We start from the raw sequence: 24,172 nt of genomic DNA on the forward strand, positions 1-24,172 counted from the left end.
AAAAACACCCTGTTGATAAAAATTTACGATATTGTTGCGCACGAAACACAGTTGCTGGTTTGAGAATTTGTCAAAATGCGTTATATTGTTATTCAATGCACGGAATACTCAAGTAGACTTGTTTGATGTTTCAGAGATGCTGTATATAGAAAAAATAAACACATCTTAATGAAAAAAGAGAACACCCGGCACCGTAAAATGTCAAAAAAGTGGACTTGGAATTTCATTTACTATCGTTCTTGCTTGACCCAATCTCACCCCCATTTTCAATGTTTTAGACATCGTACCGAAAAAAATGATTTTTTTGTGGGAAAATCAAACAGATTCCGGAAAATACCTGTGATGTGTAATGAAAAGACTTTCAACATTCTACTAATACAACGATAGAGGCTAGAGTACATGCGCGATACTTTGTACAGGAGAAATTTAATGTTGTAAATTTTATCTAGTTTCAACATGCAAGTTTACTGATGTAGTAAACAAAAACTACTATTTCTAAAAATGTATATTGTTATGAATTATGTGTAATAATATGTTCCCTAACATATGAATTATTGATTTTAGTAATATCAGCGTTATTAGCTGAAATATTTCACAAAACATATTTTTCCGTTTTGACCCAATCTCACCCCCTAGACCCATTGTCACCCCCATCGACGGTATGCAGTTAAAAAGAGAGACCATATAAGCAATATTATACAGCTACGATATAGGTATCAGTACAGTTGTTGACTTATAATAACATATAGCTCACATTTTTTCCCTACTGAAGACTGACAATGATCATTTATGTGATCTCAAACTTATGAGTGATAAATCGTGAACATAGACAAACAGACGTAACATTTGAATTTCCATCGACCAGTCAACTCATTTAGCGATCATTCCAAATTTGCTATGTTGTAAATACGCATCGTTTGTCTTCGTGTTTAACGTTCCACACTACCATCACTAGCAGGTTTTGTAGCACGTGCTTTGTGCAACATGCTCACCAGATGATGATGGTACAAACTGGGCGATAGATTTTGAAGAAATTTGTTCTAAGTGTTACATCTGTTTGTCTGTGCCCTGAACTTGAAGAGTGTCTCCAAAATATTGGTTGATAACTATAATTTTCGTTGTTCCAAATACTGGTTGTAGTTTCGAATCCCAACTGGTAACGTGTGATCATTTTCACAACTTTGCTCATAATTTGTGCATATGGAGACATGTGCTAAAAATTGATTATAATTCTCCATAAATATTGACCCAGATTCGATGAAAAAAAACAGAAAATACTATCGAAGTCTCAAACACCCTTTTATACGTAAAGAAATAACTATTAAATATTTTTTCTTTTGTCTTTGATTACAGATGTGAATAAACAATTTCAATGTACCAGGCTTGAAGAATAACTGGTGAGTAATCTTGTTATTAAATATTATTTTTTTAACTAAATAAAGCTAAGTAGCCAATCATTTCTCGCGAAACATTACTAAAGGACCTATCTAACATTGAGAGGCTCTCTTTGTTTACTTTCTCTTTCATTAATAACTGAGTCACATTAACCTCTTCTGTTGCGTTTTTTGTATGAAACGCTAGTCAAGGGAATTGACTTTCGATCTATAGTGAAAAACTTCCCAAAATCATTAGTATTCCACTGTTATAATCGAAAGAGAACGAGAGAGGAGAGAATCTCTCATTTGTACATAGGTCCTTTAGTAATGTTCCGCGAGATTTGTTTTCACAGCCAAGATACGTTTCCAGGGGGCCCAGATAGCCGTAGCGCCAAACGCGCAGCTATTCAGCAAGACCAAGCTGAGGGTCGTGGGTTAGAATCCCACCGGTCGAGGATCTTTTCGGGTTGGAAATCGTACCTGCCACACGATATACGCATGCAAAAATGGTCATTGGCACAGTAAGCTCTCAGTTAATAACTGTGGAGTGCTCATAAGCACACTAAGCTGAGAAGCCGGCTCTGTCCCGGTGTGGACGTAATGTCAGAAAGAAGAAGATACTTTTTCAGTTACGTCAGTGCAGAACCAACTATTTTTCATTATTTTTGGCAAAAAATCCCGTTAACTGAAAGGGATACTCGTAGATAATCATGGCACTATCAACATTGACAACTACTTATGATATATTTTAAATCCCAGTGGGTTTCATCTGCCACCACTTGCTACCCGAAAAAAATATACGACCCCCAAAAGTGACTGATTTTTGCACTTACACTACTATAACTGCTTTCCCTTACATTTTAGAACCTAAGTGTCTTCGAGAAAATGATTTATTTTGACTGTTTACACAATTTTGTAGATCAATGTTGCTACCGAAAACCTCTGATTTTCAAAATATTCGAGAAAAACTATTTTTTGGGGGTCGTTTATAAAATGCCTCCATATTTTGGAAATGCGACTAGATACAGACTAGGTGTCTTTGGCAAAGTTGTTTGTATTTAAATTATCTACAACTTTGCCAAAGACATCATATTTAAAGATCGACATATCAGAAATGTTCATTTCACAGCGCCACCTACGGCAAAGTTGCGAACTAACATTTACCGCCAATATATGCGCTATATTTTTTAGATAATTTTCATCCGAAGACACCATTCCAGAAAAATCACGTTCAAGACTGCAACTGAATTATGTTCACGATTTCGGCCTATCGAAATACTGTGCAGCGCTAGTCCAACACATGTGGTGGATGGCTGCAAGAACTAGCGCTTTCTTCAGGGGGTTGATAAAAACAGCTGGCTGCATTTGACGTTTCGTGACAGCGAAATATGGGCTGCATATGACGTTGATATGTTTCCCCTTCGCGAGTCTCTTTCAAACAATGGCGTGTATAAAGCTCTGCACGAAAATCTCTCGCTATCTTTCACTTTTCCGTGAAATTAGTAAACAGCAAGGCTAGTAAACGTCAAAATCCCATACAAAATCCTAACAAACTTACAAATCATACAAACTTCATTTTTTTATTCAATTTCTTCAGAGGGAACTCGAGTTCTATATGCAGTGATGGAGAGTGGCGAACATGTCTGCTGAACCGGAAAAAAAACCAAACAAAAAATGCTCGCGAGCATCAGAGTGCTGATTTACTCGCACTGTCGCGCTCGTGAGTAAACGGAGCTAAGTGACTCGTGATCATGTTTGGAGCTATTCACAGTCAATTGCGCTTTCGGGAAAAAGGCTATTTCTCTTCCAAGATTTCTGGTTTTCAAGGGTTCTTCACTACAAACTGGTAGTTTACTGTCGATATGATGGATATACAATAGATTTGTCTGTCAAAACCGTAATTAATCACACCTTGTTCGGTTACTAGCGAGTAAATGTTCTTGAACTTTTTGATATTCCTTTTATTATCACGAGCAGGCGGGTGCGAACCATGGCTGTTAAATGTCATGAATGTCACGTGACTTTGCAATTGAATATTGCCAATATAATCGTTCCCCGTGGAAAAAGTCATCGGAAAATATTTTTCCCGGTCGCCTTTTCCGAATCACTATCGGTTGGCAATATTTGCTTATACAACATTTCGCATGGAAAAGTGCTATAAGCATTGAAATTTTTCCAAAATTTTGACATTTATCAGCACTAGTACGAACTGGAGTGATTTTTTCCAGTTATTACTTCAATAATTTTCAGAAAACAACATATTTTTTTCATACGCTATATGGGTAATTTTACATAATATGATTTTTTACGGTTTTCGATATGTTTGCGATCCTGTTTTGAATAAATCTTTAAAAACCATGTAAAAATTCTTTCCTGCAAAAGTTTTACAAGAAAATGGGTATTTAAAGTGTATGTACCTAAAAATAGTCCAGAGTGCATCTGGAAAATAAATTACAGGGTCCGTTCGATTTTGGCACGGTTTAGCTTTGGCACGGTTCGATTTTGGCACGGTTCGATTTTGGCAACATACCGTTCGATTTTGGCAACACCGTTTTTTTCTTTCAGATCAAAAGTATGTATTATTTTGTTTTAAATTACTTAGGGACTGTCCATTAACTACGCAGACCATTTATTTTTGGGTCTTTGGTCCATGTCGACGGTGCATACAAATAAAAAAATGTATTAAAAAATGTTTTGAAAACTTCTACCCTTCCCCTCCCCCCTTTTTGGTCAAGTTGTTTATGGGTATCCCCCAATTGGTCAAAAATTTAATCGTTTGCAACATAGGAGTATAAATTAAAAAAAAATGTGAACAAAAAAAAACCGTTCGATTTTGGCAACACGAAATTCACGAGCTTGTTGCCAAAATCGAACGGACCCTGTACTAGAAAAATTATATTTAAAGTGTTAGTCACTGGAAAATTAGTCCAGAATACATCTGGGATAGCCTACAAGTAGTCTTTTAGACATTTTCATCCAGGAATTTCAATTATTTTGCTTCTGGAACTCTTTTAGAATTTTCTTTGAAAATACACCGAAAAATTTTACAATGATTCCCGAAAAACTTATACCCTGAGCCTAAAATAACCATAATCCTCAACATATATATAATCTTTCAGAACTTTCTCCGAGGACAACTCTTGAATTTTTCAGAGCATAATCCAGAAAATACAATACATAGTCCGAAATATGAATTTTACTTGAGACATCTCTAAGCTTTTCTATAGGAAGAGATAGAAATGATATGAGTAATTCTCGCTAAGACCGGCCCACTATTTGCACTTGTTCTTTCTAAATGTTCAAATGTATGCTCTTTCGAAAGTTTCTGTCGAGTAGGTAAAGGAACTGCGTTCGGTTGGTCAAATTGATGAGCCTCTCGAGACCCTTTAAGATCATACATCTATGTTTTTTTTTCATATTTTGTGTAAAACTAGCTCAGCTTTTCAATGATGCAAAATTTTTAAAATCGGTGGTTGCGAACACCATGAAAATTCATATTTTCAGATAAAATCCAATATGGCGCCCAAATTCAATATGGTTGCAAAATATATTAGTTTGTAGTACCGTTTTGACTCAAATTCCGAACACTTGAGGCCAACAGTGACTTCAAATGCATCTGATAGACACAAATTTGCTGATATTTGTGTAAATTTTGATTGCTTCGCAAATTCTAACTGTTAGCTGTTGGGTGTATCAATAATAATGTTAATTTAATTAGTTTTAGTATTGTTTTTACGTAAAAGTATCGAACAACATTTTGATTAAAATGCCGAACACTGTGTTTATTCTGTCCCAAATTCCGAACACCTTGATTCAAATTCCGAACAGCACGAATAAATCATATTCAAATAAATAATTATGCAAATAAATTTATCTGAGCTTGTTCTACTGGTTTCAATCAAGAGAATCATCACTACTCCGACACAATAAAATAATATTGGAGACGTTAAAATTGCAATCGACTGCCATTTCCTAGTTATTTGGTGACATATTTCAGCGAAACATTTCAACCAAATCGCCATACAAAAACCGAGTGTTCAGAATATGAATCTGTTCGGAATTTGAGACAAAACGGTATTTCTTCCTCAATTCCTCCAGTTACTGTTTTAGGAATTCACCCACAAGTTAGCAAACCGACAATATTTTTGGGTATTATCCTACAAATCTTTCTACTATTTATTTCGCAGATCATATTTTTTTGAATGAGATTACACTGGAGTGTTAATTGGGATGTATCTGATTTGATTCTTCGATGAATCATTCGGGGCATTTCAAGAAAGAAGCTCTGAAGCGATTCCTGCAGGAGGTTAAGCAGAGTATGCTCAACGTTCACCTGAGTTTTTTCGAAGAGTTTTATCTGAGATTTTTTCCAGATGTTATCCTGAGGAATCCTTTAGAAGTTCCCAAAAAAATTCTCACAGAGTTTTCATAAATTAAGTATGTTTTTTCACCTTTTTAATGATTTTGCTTTGAAAGTGCTGTTTAATGTATTTTTGCAAATGTAATGTCTTGATGTTTTAGAGGCTTATGACAAAAAGTTTCAAATTTTTTATGATGAATGTGTCTAATTTCTTGCATCGGAATTTTTTTATATATTTTTCAGGATTCCACAAAAAACAATGAAAAACTCTATTGATGATAGCATTGTAAATAGATCCAGAGATGAACATATTTTTCTCTGATGTTTTGAAATGAAACTTCGAAAATTACTGCCATTCTGAATGATTTTGGAGTCAGTCACAGAAAAAATCTCAATGAAATTCATGGCGTCATTTCCAAGAAATTGTTGGAAAAATTAAAGTAGAAATGCATCAAAAGTAATCCAAGAGGAGCTTCTGAGAGAAATACTGTCGCTGAAGTTATTTTCAACAGAAGAATAGTTCCAAGGACAATTTCAAGAGTTATATATCGAGCGCCTTGAAAAGATATGCCAGTAAAGTGTTGTGTCATTTGATACATGTATGCAATAATTCCACTGGAATTATTATTAAACGGTACCTGAATGTACATCCTTTTGTTCGAAATGACATCTATTTTACGTTGTCACGTTGAAAGCATAGCACGCAACCAACATCATCCAGTTTTATACTCTGAACGTGCTTGCACGTAGGCACCTCATTATTGATGGGAGAGATATTCATATGTAAAGCAAAATGCGTCCACAAAAAAAAATACGATCTGAGATCGCTTCTCATCATAACGTTGTCATCTTGAGCTCTGTCGCCACCTCGTCATAGTCAGTCATGCCGTATCCGCATATGCCATCTTCATTTTGGAGCGTAACGGAATACGCGGAAGGCGGAATCATGTTCGCACGCTCCTAAACGACAATTTCGCTGCACTGCTGAGCTCTGGGATCATCCCGATCAGAATAGCATGACAAAATCATAACAAATTTATATCAACAACAGCTAAAAATAATTTCGTTATCAGGATGGCTTGGTTCATAATTTGTTATAATTGTCGTAACAAGTTTATAAAATCAATTTTATAATTTTGACAATGCATCAGTTACTTGTTTTAAATAACAGCCAAAGTTATGTAGAGTGACATAATATGCAATAGTATTTTTTTCTAATATTTTGGTGGCAGTATTAGAACTTCTGTTATTTTAACTATGAACAATCCATGTTCTATAACAACTGGTGATATAAAACAAAAAATCATATTAGAGAACACATTCCGTTATTACCTTGTTTCTTCCATCCGGTCGGGATGTTATGCTGTTGTTCGCTGTGATTGATAGAATATCGCACCATGTAGTAGGGGCATGAATTTTATCAACATCGTGTAGTCGGGCTCGCAATTCGTGGCTGTGCGATATGGTTTCATGTCCTGCCGTCCCAAAGCGAATGATGCAGTGGCATTTACGGAGTTTATAATGAGCGCTACAATATGGTAGTAGTGAGAACAGGGAAGCGAGCAGCAGAAAGATTGTTGATGAGGGTTTTTTTTCGCGGAAATTATGGAAGATATTTTCGCCACGGGATGGAAAGAGTAATTGGATATGCAGGCGTAATTTATTGAGTTTTTATTTCGACATTTATGGGATTTTCGCAGATTGAATAATGTTATGCGGAAAAGCACAAAATATTGATTGATTCGAACTTTGATGATTAATGGTCCATTATTTTCTCGTCAATCATCTCGAGTCTCAAAAGCAAACAGTCACTAAACGATTGACTTTGGGCAAAATAGCTTTTCGTGGAAATATTTGAGGTGTGATTTTACAACATAATTATGGTACATAATATTGAATCGTGGAGCTTTTCAAAACCACTTTGAATTGATTTCACTGGTAATTGTAGACATGGAACATTTTATACCCACAGTGTACTGTATGTACACAAATTATTTCTGCTGACGAAAGTTTTGAGGCTACCTCTAAAGCAATAAAACAGTACTATTGGTCTAGTGAAAAAAAAAATTATGTGACCTTCTACACTTCTGAATATTCGGTGAGTATGATTGGAGCCCAGATAGCCGTAGCGGTAAACACGTAGCTGTACAGCAATACCAAGCTGAGGGTCGTGGGATCGATTCTCACCGGTCGAGGATCTTTTTAAGATGGAAATTTTCTCGAATTTGCTGAGCACAGAGCATCTTCGTACCTGCTACACGATATACACATGCAAAAATTATCAATTAGGTCTGACAATACCTTATCATTCCCAGCCACACATTTGACACCGTTAACAATTAGCTTAAAGATGACTTTTGGCTAGCCTGTGGTGTTAAATGAATGTTCTATCGCAATCTATATAAATAAAAATGGAATAGTGTTTGTATGTCACGAAATGAATTGAGAACGAGTGATTGGACTTACATGATTCTTTCACTGTTCAATTCGTCCAAAGCTCCGACGTGTGTGTGCGAAGAAAAAGTTTAGAAAAACATCGGGATAGTGGGGAAAACGGGAGAAAACTAATCTGTCATTTTTCACACGGGACTTGCATGGCGATTTTCAACAGCCTACTTGATGGCAAGACGAAGTTTGCCGGGACCACTAGTCATAAATAAAATTTTCCTGAACTCTACTAAAGGATCTATATAACAAAGAAAGATTATCTTTTCTCTTGCTCCCTTTCGATTATAACATTGCTTTTGGGAAGTTCTTCACTCACTATGGATGTCATTAGCTACCGTTTCATACAAAAAACCCAACAGAAGAGGTTATTGTGGCTCAGTTATTGATTACAGAGAAAGTACACTCAGATATAAAAAGTATGCATTAATGACTATTTTCTATCTACCTCTCTTTTATTCTCTTGTGATTTTTCACACTACCCAGACAACCAAAATGTACGTATAACGAAATCACCTGGAGGCTTTATATGTGCAAAATTTCACTTATAAGATGTCGCGAAAAGACCTTCTACGTACAAAAGTGGAGGCGATATGCGTGCATATATTATGTGATGAATAATAACATACAATGCGAGTGTATAAATATTCTACCGGACTAACCTGTGATCTTATGCGACTTAACTAATGATAACAAATGTTGATTTGACAGCTGCTACGGATTGATTCGACTTACTTTGTACGAGTGTACGAGACGAAACATAATGTACAAATGAACTCAGAAAAGAAGTGTTTTATGCGAGGAAACTCATCAATCTGACGATTTTATCCACGGTGTTTTGCGAGTTTGATGTAATTAGTATGAATAAACGAGTTGTAACGTGAACTTTCATGCGATTTCTGGTTGTCTGGGTATCTGTCATTTCGACTGGGTTGAAGCTTACCGATGCTTCTACCTTAACAAATTGACAAGTAGCATCAAAATTCCCTGCAGAATAAAATAGAGGTAAATAGAAAACAGCCACAAGTAACACAAAATTTGTAATATTGTGACTACTCTGAGTGCAAACAAGAAGAGCTTTTCAGTGTTAGATTGGTCCTTTTGAAAAGTTATGCGAACAATTTATCCGCATACTTCCTTACCACTCAAGGATGAAAAGAGTCTTCTCCAAGCATTGAGATTTCCCGATTTCAGTGTCAAATGCAAGCTCACGACAGTCACGTAAGATACACACATTTTGTTCCGTAGAGCGTTCCGTTCCAATATTCTGAACAAAACCACACTGTTAGGAATGTCATTTTCCAGGAGCGTTCCAACTGTTAGTGTCCTCCAATGCATCCCGAGAGAAAATACTTTTCACCGACTCCAAAGCACCAGGGTTCACTCAAGAATGCTGTTATTTTCTTTTGTGAGTGTACGGTAAGGACTTGGAAAACGACGGCTGCCGAGGCGCCGACATGAACCGTGAACGTGCCCAGAGCGTACAACCGCAAACAGGACAACCTACCACGTTTCCGCCCTGGAGGCGTGTAGTTGCAATTCATTTGTCGTTTCCATGCAGAATGGCATTTTCACAGAGTCTCACAAGACGAGATGACGACGACAGTGAACAGGATTGTATCAGAATTCCCCGAAAACCATTTCCCCGAATTCCGAACGACCATTCTCCAGAAGAGACCGTTTTTCTTGCGGCCACGTTAAAGAACATACCGTGATAAGAACAGAGTGGCCTTCTTCTTCTTTTTCTTGGTATTACGTCCCCACTCAGACAAAGCCTGCTTCTCAGCTTAGTGGTTTTATGAGCACTTCCATATTTATTAACTGAGAGCTTTCTTTGTCAAATTTGCCATTTTCGCATTCGTATTTCGTGTGGCAGGTATGATGATACCCTATACCCACCCAGGGAAGTCAAGTCAACAATATTTCCATTGCTAGACCAACCCAAACAAAGCTGTCTAGCCTCATATTCTAACCACTCAGCTAAGCAAGGTCCCTAAAGTTTTATAAAATATCAATTGATGTTCAAAAGAAATCTATTCTATGTTTTATGATCAACGTTGGTAATTCTATCAATTAAGAATGAAACAAAATTTGATTGAATTTTACGATTTGAACTTTTGAACATGCTTGCAGCGTCTATGGTCAAATTTGAAAATCATCAAAAAGTACCGTTTAAGTAACGAAAAAATTGCAAACTTCGTTGATTATTATTATCGTATTATTCTGTACCTTAAAATTGATTTCTGTAGTTAATTAGGTATTGCTTGTATTATTATGGGTTTCGATATTTCGTCCGAATGTAGCATTTAGGATTCGGCTACATGGTTTTCGGGGAAATGTGATATTTCCGCCAACAGTGCCATATAGTTTCCACTCGCAGTTGGTATACGCGCATCGTCTCAAGACGGTTCTCGCAACCATTTCAGAGGTCAGAAACCCCACTCACACGAGCTTGGCTTTTCCACCGCCAGTAGGTGTCACATGGCAAATTTTCCCAAGAATTCGGAAGAGTGCAAGTTCGTGATCTTGCATTTCGCCGCTGGAACGGAAAGTGCACGGGTTAAGAGGTATGTTATTAGCGCAAGAGAACCCGGACCGAAATGAAAACGTGATGCACTGAAAAATGCTGCTCAGTGGCGGCAACGACGGTGTGTTCAATGGCGCACATAATTCTCGTGTTCAGGACGTGTGTCATTTTAGAAGCGACTTCAAGAGCGATATTCTACGTCACGCAGCTCGACGGATGATGCATTTTTGTTGTCCCATTAATTAATAGATGTGCAACGCAATGACTAAATTTATGAATGGAATATAGCTTAGAGTTTCTACGTTGTTCGCGGCTTTTGAAACTAGCGTTTGAGTCTCTGATTTGAGCATCAAGTGTTTTGGCTCATCTATTATTATTTACTCGAGGTGTAGAGCGAATCCACCGAGCTGACATGATTTATGATTTGTTGCCTCCACATGCTACAACTGTAGGTGAGGAAACACGTCACTAGCTATTAAAAAGTTTATTTTTCACATTTTGATCGTATTTCGCTTGCGTAAACACATGATTTAAGTATAAAAAATATGGAACGAGCTCACCAATTTGTCATCAGAGGCAGATTGTTGCGGACCGACATCTTTTGACGTGCTGAGTGTCAATATTGTTGGGAAAAAAATTCACGGTGTTTAAGAATTAAAGTTACTTAGGCTCATCTTTTTCTAGAATAGATGTATTTCAACAGATCAATCTAAGCGCCATTGTTCAAACATTTTGTTGCACATCGACGTTTGACGTGACGAGACATTAGTCGATCAGCATCGAACAGCCGATTTTGAAGTTTCCTGTCGAGAAACAGTTAATCTACCAAAATTTTGAATAATAAACATTTACAGCTGTAGCAGTAAACGCACAGCTATTCAGTGAAATGTGGATGGCCAACCTGGCCCGGTCGAGGACCTTTTTGGGTGTAAAATGCCATACGGTATACAGATGTCAGTTGCAAACTAAAGCTTTCAAATAATAAATGTTATTTTCATGTTCATGTGAACACTTATCTGTGAATCACACTCTATTCTAGTTAGGACGTAATGCTAAAAAAATAAAGAAAAATTACCATACCATGGTAAGGAAATGTGAATAATTTTTTTTAAATTGAAAATTTTAGTAACTTGTGAATTATTCTGGGAAGTTAATTTTATCTTTCCATGGAACTCCTATAGCAATTTTATCAGATATTTTTGTAGGTATGAAAATCGTTCAGGTGACTTCATATTTTTCTTTTTGTATTGCATGAGAGATAATTTCCAGGATTTAAACAAGACTTTCTCCAAGAACTCCTGTTGTTACTCATCCAATAAATAATCCAACCATTTAAGAATTTCTTCAGGGATTGCTTTTTGTTTTTAGAATTTCTTCGCAAATTCTTGTAGGAATCAACTTATCTTTTTACTTAATTTTCGAAGAATTTCTCCATAGATGATAATAGAAAGCATCCCAAAGAATATCTCTGAAAACATTCTACAGGTATTTTTCCAGTAACTCCTCATGATTTTTCGTATACTTGACACACAGTTTTTGAAAATGATAATTAGTATTCATCACTTTTTAACAGAAATGGATAAGTTGCTTCTGCAAATCTGCAGAGTTTGTAATCCACTCAGCTTAGCTCAGCGCCCACCGCTTAACGTACTAAAATGGCATACGACATGTTCAGTCGCCGTTTCCAAAAAAAAAAACGAAACGATATTACATAAACCTCCTTATGCAAAACTCATTTATGCGGAATAGGCGACATGAACGTTTTCATTTTCGCACCACTTTTTTACAAGTTTCCAAAAAACTTTTAGCATGATTATGTTTTATAAATCGTTGCATACTGCAGACCGAAAGAATGCCAAAAAATACTTTTCTTAACTTACAGCAAAGTTTGGTTTTGAAATTTGGTTAGAATTTTCTAGCAAAAAGTATCAACATATTTGCCTTGTAAATTACCGATTTGAACTTTTCGGTGGTGTAATTCAGAAACAGCTTACACGTACCTTTAATTCACATGGCAGCGTTGTAAAATTTGTTGATTTGTTGTTCAATGATTGATTGATGATTGATTTAATGTTCGACTTTTGATTAAGATTATGATTACTGAATAAAACTAGCGATCTTCATGGTTAATGATTATTGATTTGAACACTGGTCCAAATCATACCCTGTTCTTATTCGGACCATCAAGCATTTCTCAATACTGGCGCTACTGCAAGGATCGTGTGTACCGTTTTTCTGCCCACCGTCTGGCTAGGATCTAAGGATTGTTCATTTTATAAAGTGGACACTTTGTTTAGGCTATATCTTTTTTATTTATTGATAAAATCGTAATCGGTTTTCTGTGTATCGTTGACCTATTATTCTAAAATGCTATAAAAATATAAAATCTTTGAAAATGCTTTTAGTTAAGGGTATGCGAAATACCGAATGATTCCGTCAAATACGCTTCGAAACGAAATTCCGCGGAATTCCACGGAACTCGCACAGGCGAAATTTGTATTTTGCTTTTTCGTTTCGTTTCGCCAAACTGTTAAAAAATTTCCACGGAAAATTGAAAACAAACGGAATAAAACGGAATTTCGCGAAATTCGAGTTTAATTTCGAACAAAAAGGGGCAAAGCGTTCGCTTCTATTCCTAGCAACAGTCAAAAATGGGTCCGTATTACGGATCAAATCGACTCATATCATGAATCAGAACACTATAACAGCAAATTATCTGCGAGGCAAACGAATGGTGTGCTAGTGAAAGCATACGTTTTGGCGTTTCTTTAGGAATCGTCTTATCTTATGTCGAATTCGTTTTTGAACCTAGGTTGGAACTGGCGCAACCCGTTCTGAATCACAGTTTCAACCCCAACCCGATTCAGGTTCGACCGAACTACAATTTATTTGACATTGGTTTGTTTATGTGATGATCACCGACCCAGTTCCTAAAAACGAAAACGACATTAGATTCATGACTGGTCGGTGTTCAGACAGACTGAACCAAGTGTTTTTTCATGGTTTTAGAAAAACGTTCCCCAAGCATGCGAAATATCCAAATATGTGTGTTATTTGCTGTAATAATGAAACTTATCTATTTGATGATACATCTGTTTAAAAATAGCATAGGAAAAATCACATTTGATTGAGTCCTTAACGTATCTTTAGAACGCCAAAATATCATCTAGTCCGGTCTGTCTGAACACCGACCAACTGTGGTATGGGTTTCAATGCCCACAAATATGAATCAAAGCTTCTAGGCATATGTATGACATTTTATATCCTACGAATGGAACAAAAGTGTTTAAGCCTGTTATTGTTGATTGCGATGCTGTATAGATTTATGGTTCGCGTAGGTTAAATAGGTTCTGCGTAATTGCTACTCTATTTGATGAGAAATTCTCCGTTTAATCCAACTTTGATCCATATCTGTGTGCTATCCATAACTGTTGGATAACTGTAGTATTGACTGGTCCGCAGGATATGATAAACTGCCTTGCCAACTCCTCGCGGCGAATAGCCCAGGAAAGGAACAACTGCGTTTGATGAACTACCGCAATGTTATCTTCCATAAGAATGAAGAAAGCAAAACCACGGTTTCCTCCGGGAAACATCGCGTGTCCTGTTGAGCAAATCCGTTAATATATCACAAAGACTGTTTGTACACAAATGTCAACGCGATTTTTTCCGCGATGGCGACAAAAAATCGCCGCGATTTCGTTGTTGTGTCATAAAACTCTACATGTAGAGCGAAATCGCAGCGATTGTTTGTCGCTGTAAAAAATCGCATTGATTTGGGTGATGCAAAGCCACACCTCAAATCTTCAAGAGCACAAATCTACAAAACCAGACGTCCATTCAAGCTGAAAACTCTATCGATTGGTTACTCGATGACCAATCGATCAAGTGTTCAGCTTGAACCGCTGTCGGGTTCGTTAGATTTGTGCTCTTGAAATTTTGAGGTATGCCTTCGATTTATATTCACCTTAAACAAGGAAGATGCATACATTATTTTTTATTAAAAAGTGAATCTAGCTTTATTCACGCTGTACCACACCACCAACTCCTCTCTCCTCTTATAACGTGACATAATTTCCTCACGACCCCCAATTAAAAAAAAGCGAATAATGATAATATATCATTACAAGTATTAGAAGCCAAATGCCGCAAGGCAAAAGTCTTAACCTTTTCAATACCGACATCAAGTTTCAAAATTCTCTAGTTTCGCCATCTGCCGATCGATTTTGATGATTTATTTCAGGAAAAAATCACAAATCAGTTATAAATTTGATTCGTGCATTGCATGCACCATCAAAATTGGTTCCGGATATAGATTCAAGTTTGGTGGGGTACCTAGCGCAACATTTTTTTCGATTTTTGCACATCTTAATCCAGAGAAAAAAAAAAGAGCCAAACATTAAATTTAGCTCATTGAAGGTGAAGATGAATCGAAGCCAAACCTCAAATTTTCAAGAGCACGGATCTGGAGAACCAAACATCCGTTTAAGCTGAAAACTCTATTGCTCACTCGCTGGTGATGACCAATCGATTAAGTTTTCAGCTCAGACGGGTGTTCGGTTCTCTAGATTCGTGCTCTTGAAAATTTAAGGTTTGGCTTCGATTCATCTTCACCTGAAAGACGAATTGTCTGAACGAACATGGGTGTACTTGTCAACCTTATTTGCGGTTCCTCTATGCTATGTAGTCCAGGTTCCAAACTTTTTTTTCGACATTTTCAAATATTTTTTAAATTACTCTCGAGGCTCAAAATTCAGTGAAAATGTGATTTTGTAGTCAGTTTTAAACAAAGAATCTGAAAATGAGATAATATCAACAATCCTAAATTCTTCCAGAAAATCGCCCAGAAATTCCTTCACAGATTTTGGAATAGGATCATTTCTCCAGTATTTGCTCTTAAAAATAATAGAAATACCTTCAGTGTTTTCTACAAGGTTTACTCTAAAAGTTTGATTTCGTCCAGATTTGATCCCTCCAAGAATTAATTCACAGTTTATGCAAGGCTTTTCCAGAAAATTTATTAGGAACTTCTAAATTAACCCCAACAGGCAATCCTGAATAAGTTGCTGCCGCAATATCTCTTGGAATTTATTTGCAGTTCTTTTGAATTTATCTTGATTGATTTCTTAGGTATGTGTTGATGGATTCTTTAAAATTTAATTTAATTCAATACTCCAGCAAATATTAAAGCAAATATTCCAGTGATTCCTCTGTTCTACTTATTTTTCTTCTTCTTTCTGGCATTGAGTTCCAACTGGGACAGAGTCTGCTTCTCAATTTAGTGTTTTCATGATCACTTATCGACTTGTGTCCCCTATCTCATTCATTCATGCCACAAAGCATAAAGTACAGCAAAAAAAAAATGAATGTCATTATTCCATGTTTCATGGTATATATTAGCATAACATCACACCCACATGATTAAAAAAATTTCTAAAAATCAAATTAATTTTGGGCTCCTCTCAATATTTTTGAGATTGTTTTAAATGTTTGTAACTGCTTTTCGACCCACTTCTTAGTTGTAACATTTAAGGCTAAGTAGCCTGTCATTCGTTTTGACAACAATGATGCCTTTTCAGTTTGCCTTTCAAAGTGATATAACTAAGTCTTGATAGTTTATATCGACTTGAAAAAGTATCACTGTACGTGCTAACATGAATAAAGTATTCTGATACTTTTTCAGCTGTGTCAGTTCAAAATCAACTGGTTTTCTTTGATTCGAAATCGTGAGATGAATCAGCAACAATCATCAACGACGCGTAAAAATTTCAATGACGGCCTACTTCGCCTTAAATTAAATCCACTCATTGCCTTGTGTGAATGTAAGATATGTTGAAATGAAACCTTATAAAGTTATTAAGAAAATTTCAAACAAACAGAAAAGAGTCTTAATAAAACATGTAAGAATTCCGCTGAGCAACACTAAGGTTTCCATATGGTAAAGAATTTAAAAATACGATTTTTATGCTTATTCCAGCTTTTGACAAGAAAAAAAACTTAAACGTGTATTCCGCGAAACAAATTCAAAAATTTCGTTTCGTTTCGAAAAATTCCGTGAGATATTTGATTTCGTATCGAGTTACACGAAACATTTTTAAATTTCGTTTCGTTTCGTCATTATCAGCGCAAGATGTTCCGCGTATCGTTTCGTTTCGTATCGACATGGAAAAAATCCATATCGCATACCCTTACTTTTAGTTGAAGAGCTAAATAGTTTTTCCTAAAACTCTTAAAAAAAGCTGCCCGTCAAAGTTTAACATTATTTTTCGCAAAACAAAAATCCTTATTTTTATGAACAAAGTGTATGTTTGTATCCTTTACTATTCTACTAAAGGTAAAGTTTTAAAAATATCAATCATAATTCACCATTCTATGACATTAGGTAACTTTAGTGATTTACCCATTTATGGCCAAATTTGCTGATACACCATCCTTTCACTCCCAGCAAAAGAGAACAGTAAAAAGCGTGTTCAAAACTAGTTTGGATTACTAATGAAACTATATTAGTATAAACGAAAGCTAAATCGTGAGATTAAACCACAGTCTTAAGTATAAATTTTACTGTTTATGGTAGTTTTACTAAAAAGTCTCATACTTTTAAAATCATGTACGCATATTTATCGATCTACAGCAAATTGTAAACAGTTTTCTCCGAATTTTTCAATTGGTAATCTCAGAATAACATATTATGAAAATAATATGTGGAAAATAAAATCGATTTTATTACAGCAGTGTTGCCAATTTTGATGATTGTCAATGTACTTTGATAGGTCTTCTAAGAATAAAGCAATTGTGTTTCTGTTGTGCTTTGAATGTGACGTGGGGACTTACTAAGTAACTCTATGAAGGCGTGAGTTATTTTTCATATTAATACTATACTAGGACTTCCGTCAGGACGTACTTTTACACAAAAAATTCTACTCATATCAATTCCCATCAAATTAAAAAAAAAATTCTTTAAAAATATACGGGAAAATTGATTTTATTATATCTGTAAAATTGTTGCTCCAAAAATAACTTGATTTTTTCCATCAGGCTTCTGATTGATGATGCTTTCGAAGAACAAGCCTTTTTTGAAAATAGAAAATATAAATTATCGAATTTTCCAGCCAATTTCTTACAATCATTGATTTTGATAACCTCAAAAAATCGACCGATCTAATCGTTGTTCCATATTCGTGTGAAATTTAATTATTTTGGAGAATTTTTATTATCACAACATTGTACAATACTATTCGAACGATGTGCAAAAAACCGATTGAAATTTCATTGATTAATAAGAAAGATACAGCATGCACAATGTGTCCACTTTATAAAATGAACAGTCCTTAATACAATACATTTGACGCCTTTCAGTTAAGGCGAAGTAGGCCGTCATTGAAATAAGTGCTGGGCATCGATGATTGTGACTAATTCGGCTCATGATTGCGAATTGAAGAAAATCACTTGGTTTTGTACTGACATTGCTGAAAAAGTATCTGCGCACTTTCTGCATGTAAGCGCAAGTGATACTTTTCTGAATCAATATAACTTAAGATGATTGAGTTTTATCACTTTGAAAATGCAAGCTGCAAAATCAAAATGGCTGCCAAAACGAATGACGGGCTACTTAGCCTTTATTCGTTAGATTTTTATATTAATTTGTTGCTTTGAAGTGATTTACTGTGCTATCGGTTAGCATTATTTCCTAGCTTCTGTAATTGACAATATTTTTCTGTATTACTCTGTAATCGAATCCCCCAAGCCTAAGCCGTTGTCTGACCAAATGGTTTTGGTATGTCACTGTTTGTGCTCAACTAGTTTGATAATCTCAAAATGTGTGTTGGTTCAATCCGGTCCTTTCGATATGGTTCAAGACGGACCTTTTTTCAACGAACAGTAAGTCTATTTCCTAAGCCCCATCCTATGAAAGTCTTCTCGACTTGCAAGAAAATAACAAAAGTTGTAATATTGATGGATGGTGCCTTTGTTTCTGTTGTGGTCAAGAAAAATTATTCGAAAAAATCTAAGAAATACGGTAGACACAAAAAAATAAAGAAATCAATAAATCAGGTACTTGAGAAGCATCTCCATTAATACCACAGCTTATTTTGGATACAGCTTTCCAAATTTGTTTGACAGTACAATACAAAATGCTGAGAACAATACTATCAACTTTCCCTATAATGTGTTTTGAACTTGAAAATTTGAAGTTTGGCTTCATTTTATGATCACTTTAAGGTGAAGATGAATCGAACCCAAACCTCATATTTTCATCAGCACAAATATGGGAAACCAAACATCCGTTTAAGCTGAAAACTTAATCGATTGGTTACTAGCTGGTGGTGACCGATCGAATAAGTTTTCAGCTCAAACGGGTGTTCGGTTCTGCAGATTTGTGCTCTTGAAAATATGAGGTTTGCCGGCTGCTTGGGCACGTCAGGAGCAGTGCTGGGAATGGTAATAGTAGTAGGCTCGAATTTCGCGAAAATCACGTGGCTCTTACACTACAGTAGTTTAAAATCGTGAATCTCTTCAAGTAGCCTATATTGGGTACATGAATTTCTCTAAATCAGTAGTGTCCTTGAAGGCTCTAAATGCGGGAAATGCAGCGGGAAATAGAACATTTTTCTACAGTAATTTTGGGTTGCCCTTAGCAACGGGTGTTTTGCAATTTTCAAAGCTTTTTGCCTACAGCAGCGATGGGCGTGAGTTTCACTGGCTTCGCTGACTGTGAATGGCTTTGTTTGACTACTGTAGAGTGAATTTCAGATTTTTTCCCAACCCTGGTCAGGAGTTAATCATCAATATTAGCTTCCTTTTCCCGAGCAGTCCAGATAGCAGCGTAGTGTCGGTAGCGATTCCCAGCCAACAAATATGTTTACATAACTGAGACTGCAAGCGATTAAAGTGAATACTTATTCGGTAAAAACAGATTGTATAAAATGCACACATTCCCTCTATTCACACAAATCTGGAGGCCATATACGTACATGTTAGAGAATTTATCATGATCAATACAACTTAAGTCAATTTGATTTGACGTTCACTATAATTTGATGTACGATTGTGTATTGCAGTTTATATGACTGATTTTTACAAACAAATAAAATAAAAATAAATAATATTACGAAACAAGCCTCATTAGATCACCAGTCTGACACGGTAACATTATGCCACGCAATCGTTGATGCAATATCTAGTCTTTTAGCAAACATAAATGAAACATTGTAGTGCATCGTTTGTGAATGTTATCGATCTTAATTGTCATTTGGCAGATGACCAAACCAGTGCAATACTGAAGGTGTCATGTTCTTGCCTTTTATGATGTAATTTCTACATCAGATAAACTCATATTGAATCTCTCATTGATGATTATAATAGAGTCATACCAAGTGAAAAAGAAATCGTAATGGAATGGCAGTATGAAGTTACATATATGGTCAGATTAAATTGGAATTCTATTAAATGCAAATTCAAGTCAGATGAAATTTATGACTTCATTAACGATTTCAATCAATTAAGTTTTGCATCATATCCAATTCCAACGTAAACTGTACGTTTATACAATTTGAAATGATCATCTTTATATGATCTCTGGTTTACTGGGTTGTTTCAATTAATGGATGATTTCAAATGAGTTGTCGTACATTGCCTAACAAAAGGTCTTCTGCTGATTGTGGGCAGTGATAGTACTCATCACATCATCCAGCTCAGATATCAATTTAAGAAGCTCTAGTCTGATTGATTAGGGGCCCAGATAGCCGTAGCGGTAAACGCGCAGCTATTCAGCAAGACCAAGCTGAGGGTCGTGGGTTCGAATCCCACCGGTCGAGGATCTTTTCGGGTTGGAAATTTTCTCGACTTCCCAGGGCATAGAGTATCTTCGTACCTGCCACACGATATACGAATGCCAAAATGGTCATTGGCACAGTAAGCTCTCAGTTAATAACTGTGGAAGTGCTCATAAGAACACTAAGCTGAGAAGCAGGCTCTGTCCCAGTAGGGACGTAATGCCAGAAAGAAGAAGAAGAAGAAGTCTGATTGAATACTTAAGTAGTACAGATCTTGGATTACTTATTATAGGCAATCGCCAACCTTCATGGTATCTACTAGATAGGGGATGGACCTGGTGTAGTGATTAGAACACACGCCTCTCACGCCGAGGACCTGGGATCGAATCCCATCCCCGAGATAGTCACTAAAAATTTCAGTGACGACTTCCTTCGGAAGGGAAGTAAAGCCGTTGGTCCCGAGATGAACTAGCCCAAGGCTAAAAATCTCGTTAATAAAGATAGAAAAAAAAAATCTACTAGATAAGAAGTGTAAGACATAATGCTCTGGTCGAACATAATCAGTCACGAACTGACGAATTAGCAAGTTTCAGATAATTAATCATTATCTAACCATCACTACATCTTCTTTGAACATTTGAATGCAAATTCGCAGACTTGGCATTTTTTATATTCCACAAACTGGGAATTGATTGTGACCAAATTCCATGGATTTTCTCCGTCCATTGGAAATCCTAGTGATTTGGTTGTTTCCACTTTTGGTGAATTGGGATTGGGACACAACTTTCCTTGCTCCGAGTGATCTGTTGCTTATCACTTTCCTAATAGGAAATTCTCCACACAGCTCCCTTCACGGGAAGATTTGATGTCTGGATGTTTGCAAAGAAGTATATCAGATAGTCAATTTGCTATGAAAGCTCTTGCTTCGGCCTACTCAAGGTCTAAGCTTGTTATCGCATGTCGAACTCAAATTGAGGAACTGAATTAGTCAACTCTGTAACCTTATATGGGTGCCTGGCCATTCTTCCATCGCTGGAAATGAATTGGCTGATGCTCTAGCTCGTAATGGAGCATCACATGACCTTTTTATTGGCCCTAAACCAGTTATTCAAATTTCGTTGTGCTGTGTAAAGCTTAAGATAAATTCTTGGGCGGAATCTCAGCAAAAACAATATTGGAATAATTTGGAGTTATGCCGTCAAACAAAATTGTACATTACTGAACCATCCCCAAGGTGGCAAAGTATTTAACAAATTTGTCAAAGCAGAATTTTAGTCTCTTGGTCAGAGCGTTGACAGGCCACTGCCGACTCAACTATCATATGGCAAATATTTGTGTGTAATAGTTGTGACTCCGATTATGGAACTTCGTATAACTGAACCATTGAACAGTGATAACTGGGAGAAGTCAATGGCTAGGGGAAAGCTATCATTGTAAATCCGTAGACAAAGAAGGTTGCGAATCTATGCGAGTGCGTGAGTCGAAAAATATTGACATTGTTGAACTTTATTGCATTTTGCAAATACTTTCAATTTCACGATTATATCTTAACTCGACTTTATATCTAACAGTCTTATCACAGTCGGTCATTAATCACAGTAAGTTCAACTTAATCTAAAAGGAAACTATTTCTAACTTAAAGCTTAACACAGATTATACCGTGAACACGAGGGATACAAATCTAAAATCACATAAATTAGGCTCCAAGACCGATAATTGTGAGTATGGTTACTTATTATGAAACTAAAACAAATGAGAAAATAAATTTTCAGCTGTCGTCACACTAATTCCTGCAGTCTTGAGAGCTGCTGTTAGGAATCGGCAAAAACCCCTTTGTTTTCTGAACACATTGAGTATTTTTTTTATGCTTAAAGAAAAAAGTTCAACAAGCTTTGGTACCAAAAAATTCGGAGTTATATTTTATAACTACAGTTAACTCTCCCTTACTCGATATTCCGTATCTCGATATCGAGTTAGAGAACCATAGTAAAAGTTGGTTTTCATGGCTACTTCGATGGTCCCTTGGATTGCAGTTGCACTGATTTTGTGTTCTGTAACTCGATACCTCCCTAACTCGATGGTCCCTTCAATATCGAGTAAGAGAGAGTTAACTGTACCATAGCAAAAAACGATTCAATATAGGGTGGTCCGAATTAGAGAATGGGGGGTCCGAATTGGAACAGGGTTGGTCCAATTCGGACCTTTTCCAGAATTTTGTTCAAACATGACTAGTCATGTCCTGGTAGGAGATATCACAAAACGCGCTAAATCAGACTTTCAAGAAAACATAAAACTTTTCATGCCGTCCATCATGCAAAAAATATATAGCCAAAACACTGTTACTAGGTCTGAATTGGAACATGTTCTCCTATGATTAGTGATTATTGATTTGCTTTTATTTTTTGTGTTTAATTATTGGCATGTTTGATTAATTATAATCATTAATCAAAATTAATTTTATCGGCTTCTACCACATTCTCTTTGGAAAATATCCTTGTAACGAAATATCCAAGTGCAATAAAATTCAATAGTGTTCTATGAGAATATAAGAGAAAAAAAATGTAATTGATCCAAAAACGGCCAAAATACCGAAGTGACATTGTTGTAACACACAGACACATACATACACAATAATGTGTTAAATTATTAGAGCTGAGTCTATCGATATTAGTTTTTCAAGCATGCTTCATACTCATTTTTTGTATGAGAAGGGTAGAAAAAGTTTATTATTCTTATTTTATAACACTTTTCTGTTACTTTTCTTTACGGCTTTGTACGTCGACCGAGATAAGTCGAGAAACAAATACATAACATATAGCAATAATAATATTTATGATTATTCATCATGAGCCTGTGCAGTAAGGCCATCCCTTATTTTTAGAAAATGTTAAATATAATAAGTTCGTCATTGTAAAGTGCTCGTTTCAGTAAGAAAAAACAAAGTAAATATTTGAAGTCCGTACGTGGACGCTAAGCGGTCTCCCAACGACCCTAAAGGTATCAGGTGTAGATGACCCCCGAGCGCCAATTCGACGTCTCTGCTCTAGTGCACGCAATATGAGTACGATAAGCCACTAGTAACAAATTCTCCTGTGCGCATTGATGCTCAGCATAGAAGTTTTTTTTTTTTTTGTCGTTACTTTTTTTACGTCATAAGTTACTAACTCGGCAATGGGTCCTTGGCGTGGTCCTTGACGTGAGAGGTACGTGTTCTAACCGCTACACCAGGTCCGTCCTCATACTATGTTATTAAATGCTTGTTCTCGGATGACTTAGTGTGTTGTCTTATTGTTATTCAATTTTCTCCTACGCCAAAACTTGTTATCTGCTTGAAGCTGATCAACAATATTTCAGCGTAAAGGTCTATTTTAAGCTCACTGCACCCTCTCAATCTTAAATATTCATCTGCATAGCACAATTAGTTGCGTATGTTAACATTGCACCAGCAGCGACCTTCACTCATTACCATCGAATCTCACTGCAACGTTCCCCTTAGGCATACCATAGCTCCCATCAAATAGGCAGCCTACCATTGTTTTAGTTGGCGTAGTTAACCCATCCATCCGCAGTCATCACCATCTCAAACATCAACTAGCGTGTAACATCGACATGAAGCTAATTGTTCTGATTCACATAATCACACACCAGCCTCCGGGGCATAGTGCGAATGATTGGCTGTAGTTTCGCGGTC

At 36.3% G+C, this 24,172-nt stretch overlaps 1 protein-coding gene across 1 annotated transcript in view; it reads left to right on the top strand.

Moving 5' to 3' along the window:
* Window positions 1–24,172, top strand: part of LOC5567681 (galactosylgalactosylxylosylprotein 3-beta-glucuronosyltransferase P) — a 185,077-nt gene that overhangs the window by 117,645 nt on the left and 43,260 nt on the right. Inside the window, exon 2 of the mRNA XM_021849266.1 lies at window positions 1,354–1,397. The gene's annotated coding sequence lies outside the window, so the exon portion shown is untranslated. The remainder of the gene's footprint in view (window positions 1–1,353; window positions 1,398–24,172) is intronic.

This window comes from Aedes aegypti, chromosome 3, assembly GCF_002204515.2.
Source record: "Aedes aegypti strain LVP_AGWG chromosome 3, AaegL5.0 Primary Assembly, whole genome shotgun sequence".
Lineage (NCBI taxonomy): Eukaryota > Metazoa > Arthropoda > Insecta > Diptera > Culicidae > Aedes > Aedes aegypti.